Raw genomic sequence first — 9,362 nt, forward strand, 5'->3', positions numbered from 1 at the left:
AGAACCATATTCCTAGTGTAAAATTTTTGCCATGCGTCGGCAGAGGCTAACTACTCATGGGCATTGGTCATGGCAGTGACCCAGTGTACTCCTCGCGCTGCGTAACTCATATTCACAAATTGTTCTTATGTACTAGTGTAATAGAAGTATCCACAATTAAGTTGTTGGAGTGAAGAGGAGGAAACAATCAAATCAGTTGACCTGAAAAGTCGATAGCTTAAGCTTTTTAATTAACTCAAGCTCTGGGTTTCCTCTTGGATCTCCTGATTATGAACAGATTAAATTTCTACAGTGTTCTCCTCGACTCGCCATTGTGGTGCAACACGAGAGTTATTGTGCATTCTACTATGCTGAATGCTGTTGGTAATATGTTAATCATGAATGGTTGTGAGCCTTGGACGTTATAAAGCTCCCCCTGTTCAATAGGTATGAGCATCATTTGACACTAGTAGTGCCAATGCCTGTTTGAAATTCGTTTTCTGCTTATGGTAAAACAGTCACTTTTTGAATTCAAAGCTGGTGTTGGAAACAAATGCTGTGTCATTGGCCTAGGCCTTTTGCTCTCAATTAATGGTCTCTTAGCTTTAACCAGTTGTTGAGGCTTGAAGTTGCAAATATTCAGCTGAACTGGAGAATAAGAACTTCAGAAAAGAGGGATCAGGCCTATCCTCCCTCCGTGGCCGGTATAGCTGCCACGATACTGCAATAGACCAATGTGAAGTGTATGAAAATTGGTTCACGGTGTACTAATGTCTATTTACAAAGTGATGCGAAATCAATGGATGATATCTCTAAAGTTGGTCTGACATGAAATGAATGAGATTTTGCATCATCAGTTATGATCATCTTTACTACTTAACTACTCTATATGGAAAGGGAAAAATATAAGTTCATGTTGTATACGTTACCTTTCTGTCTGGAGCACCAGCCCACAGAATGACTTTCGTTCAGTCGACCTTCAATAAATGTTAGTTTTGGTTTTAGGATTCATTCTTAGCCTAGAAGTTTAATTATCACCTTCATCAAAGTCTTTAAATTGAAATCGATTAGGAAAGCTTGACTCCGTCTTCAAATTCAGAAGGAACAGTGTATCCCTGCCATGCTACTCCCGCATAGCTTTTTCTCATAGTTCCAATTGCTTCCTGCTACTACCTAACTGCCTTATACTGGCTTCCTATATTCCAATACCCTCTTGTGCTCGTAAGTCCAAAGAAGCCGACTTTCAGCTTGCATACGTAAGTGCAAATTATTCTGCACCTACCACTTTCTTGCTTGCTTTAATGAGTGACGTTTACCTCAAAAGGTCGTCAGGCAGGCTTCAGATATCTTGAGTAAGTTCTGTTCCCTTTTTGTCCTCTTCTTGCCTGGCTTAGTTTCCTCAATGTACTTGGTACTTTGGCTGTTTGGTTTAAGATTGAACCGGACATGAGAGTTTCTTCTCATCCGGCTCCTCAGGATGTTGCTGTAACCATATCAAACCATAACCGGAGGACAATAAGACACAATGACAGTTGCTAAGGGAGTGTAAAGATTTGAACCTTTCACCTGCATCTATCAAGTACCACGATTGTTCTTCATAACCTTATTTCCTCGAGTAGCTTAAGTTGTTAAGTTGTTAAGTTGTTGAGAAACGTGCTTCCGATGTATATCAAGCATGTATGTTAAAACAATCTGAAAAACAAAAAGGATGTAGAGCAAGTCTGCTTATAGTCATAAACTTTCTACCTTTTCAGATGATTGTCCCTTTCTAAAGTCATTGTTGAGTACAATTTCACAATTGCGATTCTTTGTTTTTTTTTTTTTTTTTTTTTTGCTCTTAGAATAGAAGATGCTAATTTAGTGTCATGTAATTGAACTGCCTGAATCAATTTGGTTCAATGTCATTAGTAAGGGTGCCTACAGTTTTACTCGCGCCACTCTGCATAATTTTAAAGTAATCAGTGAAAATCAGATCCTTTCTTAAGCGAGCCGACCTAAGCGATTTACGTTTAGTTTAAGTTAAATTCACTATTCTATCCTCTTGTGACCGTTCATCCCTTTCGACAGGGATGTCAGAGGCTACAAAGAGAGCCTGCATAAGAAATTTACTCTTGCTTCAGAATTCAGATACTACTTTGTTCCTTATTTTTGACTCATCTCATCCTACACATAGTTGGAGAGTTCTATGCCTGCACAGCTTAATTGTCTTCTAAATTTGAAGTATCTTGTATGTCCTAGTTTGATCATCATGACAGAGTCACCTGGTCCTAAAGATCCAAAAGAATGTCTTAAACTTCTTATCCTCGGGATAAACCTCTCTTTTCTGGAAATTATGATTGTCAAATGTTCCAATATATTCGAAGAAACAGGTCGACCATTTTGGCGTACTGACAAGGGACCGATAAGGCTCTTAAGCCGGCTACCTCAAGAAAAGGGCAGCTCTCGCTCAGTGCTAGAAATCTGTCCAATCTGCTCCCGCACATGACATCCTTTTCCATCATCTTGTGCATTGTATGCCAATCTTGCAATGGATTATTATCAGTGACTATTCGCTTTGAATTCTGTTTACAGTTGGGAATGTCAAGCTTAGCCGTTGCAGCAATTCAGCTTCTGAGATCGTAGTTTTTGGACAAGGGTATATAGCGTGCCTTTTGGACAAAGCGTAGTAAAGAAGATTGCTATCATCTCATCTTTTCTATTGACACGAAGTTCAAATTTTCCAGAAACAATCCCAGAGTCTGAATCCAGACAAAGTGAATGAGAGTCCATCTCATCATCCTGATGCTTTTCTGTGCTCAGATATGTTTTGTGTTCAGACCACATGGCTCATATAATATGTTGCTAATCATACTTCTCATCTTGTTTTTATCAACTGACAGTCACTTATCATAATACAACTAATCATTCCTCTCAACACTGAAAGTAAATTTACGACTTTTATTTCGATCGACGATGGACGGACGTTTCGTGTATAAGACTAAACTTGGCAAAAGCCTTTTTATTTTCATGCTTCAACCAAGTAAAAAATCCGCAACAAGAGCTTCTCTATGAAGAAAACTGCAGCATGCTTTACATCTAGCCCTGTGGATTAGTAGAGTCACAATTAAGGAAAGAAACTCATACACTCTGACGTAATCAGAGTGTATGGATCGATAAACATGCTAATATTTCCGACGTTCTATTAACATAATGCTGGCGTTGGAATATTATGGAGGTTATCCGGCGCGCTTGAGCCCTTGGAAGTGAGTCCAAATCGGGACCCGACTCATCTAATGAACCCGAATGTGAATTTCCAGTCATAGTTACTCGTTAAACCCGACTCATTTTCTAAACATATCTCGTAGTTAGATTTCAATTTTTCAAAGATCAATTGCTAAGTTGCGGAAACCATGGAACTTCATCTTATAAATGTAATTTGTTTCACGTTAAAGTACTATGATTAATGGTCTATCTATTACCACTATATCGCTCTCTTAAATAATCGCATTCAAAGATATTTTTTTATTTTTATTTTTATTTTTTCATATATAACCTTCCGCCATGCATGTCGCGACACCAGTAGAAACTCAAGAAAAAAATTAATTATTTTGGCTATAAACATTCTTTTTTATGGTTGTACAACTTCTTACGACCGGTAAGGTCTTGCTGTTATTAATGATAATGAAACTGATGTTGATTGTTTTAAGGCTAGTTACGAACATTGTTCTTAATAATGATATCACACGACAAGGCAACATGCAAATTTATACTTGTGATTCACCAGGTAGGAAACAAAACGTAAAAAAAAAAATAAGAAAATCCTTATCTTATATGGTTCGAAAGATCGTGTTTTACTCCATCCCTAATCAAATGTCATGTTTTATCTTCGTTCTTTTTTTTTTTTTTTTTGGGTCGGAGATGTCATAGTTTATCTTATATAATGCGGAAAGTCAAAATTTATTCTATGTTTAGACTGGTGAATTATGAAGATAGACATGCTCATAACTAAATTTGGGACCATCAAATTTAATGGCACAAATAAATTTAGGGTGTATGCCCCGACTCTACCGAAGAACTTCTTGATTTATTGGAGCACTTGTGAGCTTGTGTTCTTGTAGAATTACAAAGCAGCCGCATGTTATGTGGAGGTCCGGACCAATCCTTATGTACAGAAAAAAAAAAACATTTTCCTACGGTATGCAAACCCGAAAAATAAAAATAAACTATATAACCTCAAATTTTCGCTTCAAATTTCGTAAAGTACCTATACTAGATATAAAGTGAATGATAATTGCGTATTACTTAGGGTGCGCATTGTCATGACCTGAACCTTACGAACCGTCAACATCCCACCTGGCCTCGCTTGCGTACGGTTCTCCAGGAGCCTTAGGGCAACAAAATTTAAACAACACACGCGGAAGCAACAACAACCCCCGTACAGAAAACCAACAAACAACGATAACTTGAGATGGTAACAACACACAAATGTACATATATACATAGTTGTTACAAACTGTTAAACCTAGGGCTTCAGGGGCCACTGTACAAGCCCGTGACCACCTATAACAAAAGACACGTGGTCGAAACCCGCTACACAACCAAAATACATCACTCTACAAAAACTAAGAGGCCAACTATCCTACGCCTCGACCTCGCTATCCCAGGCGGCTACTCAGCATCCGAAGGCTCCACAACTTCTCCCGGCGTCTCAATCTCTGGGTCGGATCATTGCGGCGGAGGGTCTGAAAAAACAACGAACCCACGACGGAGTGAGATAAAATCTCAGTAGGAAAATCTCTAACCCTAGATCAGGCTGCTAATGCCTCCAGACACAATCTAGGCGAGCAACAATTTCCAACAATTCTTTCTTTCTTACCCAAAAATTCCCCAATTAAATTCCAGAAAATTCTATTCTTTCTCCGAAAATTCTCACACCTTCTCAAATATTCTACGTTACTCCCGTTTCGGCGTTCCATGCCTCAGTCTGACAATAAAATATTCTACGTGCTCCAGGGCCCGTGTTTAACGCATCATGCCATAATATAAATATCCACATTACTCCGAAAATTTCTACGCTACTCCAGAATATTCCACGCTACTCCAGAATATTCCATGCTACTCCAAAATATTCCACGTTACTCCATAAATATTCCATGTTATTCCAAAATATTCCACGCTACTCCAAAAATATTCCACGCTACTCCAGAATATTCCACGTTACTCCAGAATATTCCACGTTACTTCAAAAATATTCCACGTCACTCCGGAATATTCCACGTTACTCCGGAATATTCCACGTTACTCCAAAAATATTCCACGCTACTCCAGAAAATTCCACGTTACTCTAAAAAATATTCCACGCTACTCCAGAAGATTCCCCGTTACTCCAAAAATATTCCACGTTACTTCAGAATATTCCACGTTACTCCGGAATATTCCACGTTACTCCACCGCCATCATACAAGTTCATAACATTGAGCCTCGGACCTTTATGGAACACGGCCCTAGATATATACCAGGGTCTCGGACACATAGGAATACGACCCACATATCTCGGTCTCGGACACATAGGAACACGACCGGATCAAGTCTCGCACAATTAGTCGAACACGACTCACTTTGGTCTCGGACGACTTAATTGAACACGACTTTCATACTTTCTCGGTCTCGGACAATCAGACGAATACGGCTCACTTTGGCCTCAGACGACTTGATTGAATACGACCATCACATTTCCTCGGTCTCAGACAATCGGACGAATACGGCTCACTTTGGCCTCGGACGACTTGATTGAATACAATCCTCATATTTTCTCGATCTCGGACAATCGGACGAATACGGCTCACTTTGGCCTCGGACGACTTGATTGAATACGACCTTCATATTTTCTCAGAATAGATCGGGATCACGTGATTCACTCACGTTAAAGAATTAATAATTCGGGATCACCCGATTAATTCACACTAATCCAAATATTAATCCAGACTACCCGATCATTTAATACTACCATAGTATCCAATCCACGCCATGCGACCATATTATTCTAAGAAGGAGCCAATGAATTCACCAAGCTAAAGGTCATTTTATATATCTAAATATTTTTTAACTTTGAAATTGCTAAGAAATTCAAAATACTTGCAGTTACAAGGGATGAAAAGTTATATGGGGGCAAAGATGGCATGTTATCACAAGGAGGAAAAATTTCAAATAATAGGTCGAATTGCCTTCATTTTCTTAAATAAATGTCCGAAGTGGACATTGTTTCAAACAAAAGCTTGACATGCCCTTTTTATTTCAAAGAAAGGTTGGCTAAGGGCATTTTTATCCGTTATCCTTTTAAATCCTTTTCTTTTCTTCTTTTCCTTTTTTTCTTTTTGTTTTTCCTTTGTTTTTTCCCCTTCAATCCTCTTCACTACCGGAAAGAGTTGGGCAACTTCGCCCTTCCCATGCCTGGCCTGGGGCCGTCGACGCACCTCCCCAAGCGAGGTCGCACTGCCTGCTCACCTCGTCAGCCGCGAGGGATGGCCTCGCCCTGGCACTTTCGCGGTGACCCTCACCCATAGGAGATTTCCATTGAAGAATAAAGTAAGGGAACTACCGAAATGAATTTACTAACCAATCTTGAATTTACTTCAAGAAATCAGTTGCCAACTTGGCTTGGTAGCCGCAGGGCCGATGAATGATGTCAAAAGACTTGTCAAAGCTGAGAATTTTCTGGCAGGCATGGTGGTCATGAACAGTCAGTTTGCAGCATCAGAAAATTTGGCCAAAGTTCTGGGTGAGGGCGGTGTCGGAAGAATCGGCATATCGGGTATGGGAGGAGTCGGCAAAACAACTAGACTTGAAAGCCATCCAAACATAGATAGCAGATAGGCTGAAAATGGAGGCGAGGCCAGAAGAAAGTGTGGAGAGGATGGCTTCGAGACTTTTACCAGAGACTGAAGGAAGAAGATAAGTTCCACCTCACATTAGATGATGTGTGGGAGATGATTGATTTCGATTGTCTGGGTGTTCGACATCCACATCCAGGTTCCAAGATTATCTTGACGTCTCGGTCTCTCGAGATTTGTCGAGAGATGAAGACCGAAGCCGAAGTCGAAGTCGATGTTTTGAACGACAAAGAGGCGCGGGAATCATTCGCCGAAAATGCAGGCGACGCAGTCAGGTCGATCTTTTGAACTACCGAAGCTGCCTAGCTCTCGCCGGCGGGGATGAAGGGGAAAAACACATAGGAAAACCAGAAAGAAAAAAGGAAGAAAAGAACAAGGGAAAAGGATTTAAGAAATGACAAATGACTAAAATGCCCTTGATCGGGCTCTTTTTTGAAATAAGTAGGGCACTTTAAGCCTTTATTTGAAACAATGTACACTTCAGGTCCATATTTGAGAAAATGAGGGTACTTCGAGCTCTTATTTGAAAATTTCCCTCACAAGAATAAAAAACTTTTTTTTTCCCCTGATAATGAAATATAGGTAATTAGATCTCAGAATTTCCGTTTATAGACTGCCATTTCATATCAAACATTTTGATTTCATGCTATAAGGATCTGACACCGTAAAGAGAATATCAAAAGGCTAAAAGAACTGGAGCATTGACTCTAATTTTTCTCCAGAACACTCATAATTTATTATGATCATTAGTCAATCCCAAAGAACTCAGAAGGCATATTTAGCATAACACTGTGAAAAAAATCAAAGGTCTATATTATGTTGCAACATGATAACTTGTTGCAAAAGCTGATGATCGACCGGACCACAGTATTTTTAATACATCCATCAATTTACTAACGTTATAAGATATTTTATTACTTACCAATGGTTTTTTCCTATATATTATATAATATTTCAATTCTAGTATTGCTATCAAGAATATTGAAACTCATCGGTATGGTTCTAGAACAGCTAAGCTTACTCCTACATTACACGCAATAGTACCTAAACTCATGGAATTTTTTATTAATTTTTGGCTTTTTCTTTTACTGATTGAGATCTTCCGGTGAGCCACATAAGATTTTCGGCTATCTTGATCAGAGTTGGCACTCAAATAATCGTTTTTAAAAAAAATTGGCATTAAAGTGATAAAAAAAATATTGGCACCAAAGTGAGCGACGTACATAAATATCGAAACTGTAGGTGTCCTTTTGTCGCAAAATCACGCAACATCAATTTCACCAACAAGAAATCGGATAGAGATATCTTAGAAGATAGAGACCCAACCCGTCTTTTATATGAATACCCCAACAACGTTCCTCATTTCCAAGCAAAACCCAAAAGGCAAAACTCATCTACAACCTTCTGACCCCAAATGGCCGCCTCTGCAATGGCTTTGTCCTCTCCTTCGCTTGCCGGCCAAGCCGTGAAGCTCGCGCCCTCTGCTTCGGACCTTCTCGACGAACGACGAGTTAGCATGCGCAAGACCGTGACCAAACTGAAGCCCGTTGCCTCCGGTAGCCCCGTGGTATGGGCCAAACTGTGTCAAGTACTTGGGCCCATTCTCTGGGGAGGTGCCGTCCTACCTCACTGGCGAATTCCCCCAGCTACTACGGGTGGGACACTGTGGGCCTGTCGGCCGACCTGGAGACCTTCGCCAAGAACCGCGAGCTCGAGGTCATCCAACCTAGGTGGGCCATGCTTGGCGACCTGGGATGCGTCTTCTCCGAGCCCTTGTCCTGCAACGGGGTCAAGTTCGGCGAGGCAGTGTGGTTCAAGGCTGGCGCACAGATATTCAACGAGGGTGGGTTGGACTGCTTGGGGAACTCGAGCCTGATCCACGCGTGGAGCATCTTGGCCATTTGGGCTGCACAGGTAATCCTGATGGGTGTGGTGGAAGGACATAGAGTCGTTGGGGGGTCCACTCGAAGAGGTGACTGACCCAATCCACCCCGACGGGACCTTCGACCCGTTGGGCCTTGCGGAGGATCCCGAGGCTTTCGCGGAGCTGAAGGCAAAGGAGATCAAGAATGGGAGGTTGGCCATGTTCTCCATGTTTGGGTTCTTTGTCCAGGCCATCGTGACAGGTAAAGGCCCATCGGATAACCTGACCGATCATCTTGCTGACACAGTCAACAACAATGCCCGGGCTCATGCCGCCAACTTTGTGCCTGGAAAGTGAAGCGTACGATAGATCGACACAGTGAAAACTGTGTGGGATTTGGTGTGATCGAATCACATCTGTTTTTAACTTTTTGACATGTGATTGGATTTGAGATAGTTCTTGAAAAACTCAGTGAACTGTGGTCAGAATCTTCCATTTTCATCAATATGATTGTGTGTGTGATTAACAATAACATGGAATCGGGGTGATCGTTTCTCGGTATGATTCGGTCCCACTTAGAAATCTGGAATCTGATCCCTAGGATCGGTTCACAATTAAAAATAGTGCTACAGTACTGACAGGGCATCATG

The 9,362-nt window shown here is 40.9% G+C and overlaps 1 pseudogene; it reads left to right on the plus strand.

The window, feature by feature from the left end:
* The first annotated feature begins 8,262 nt into the window (after positions 1-8,262).
* On the plus strand, positions 8,263-9,088 carry LOC115757609 (annotated as a pseudogene).
* The last annotated feature ends 274 nt before the right edge of the window (positions 9,089-9,362 follow it).

This window comes from Rhodamnia argentea, chromosome 3 (genome assembly GCF_020921035.1).
Source record: "Rhodamnia argentea isolate NSW1041297 chromosome 3, ASM2092103v1, whole genome shotgun sequence".
NCBI lineage: Eukaryota > Viridiplantae > Streptophyta > Magnoliopsida > Myrtales > Myrtaceae > Rhodamnia > Rhodamnia argentea.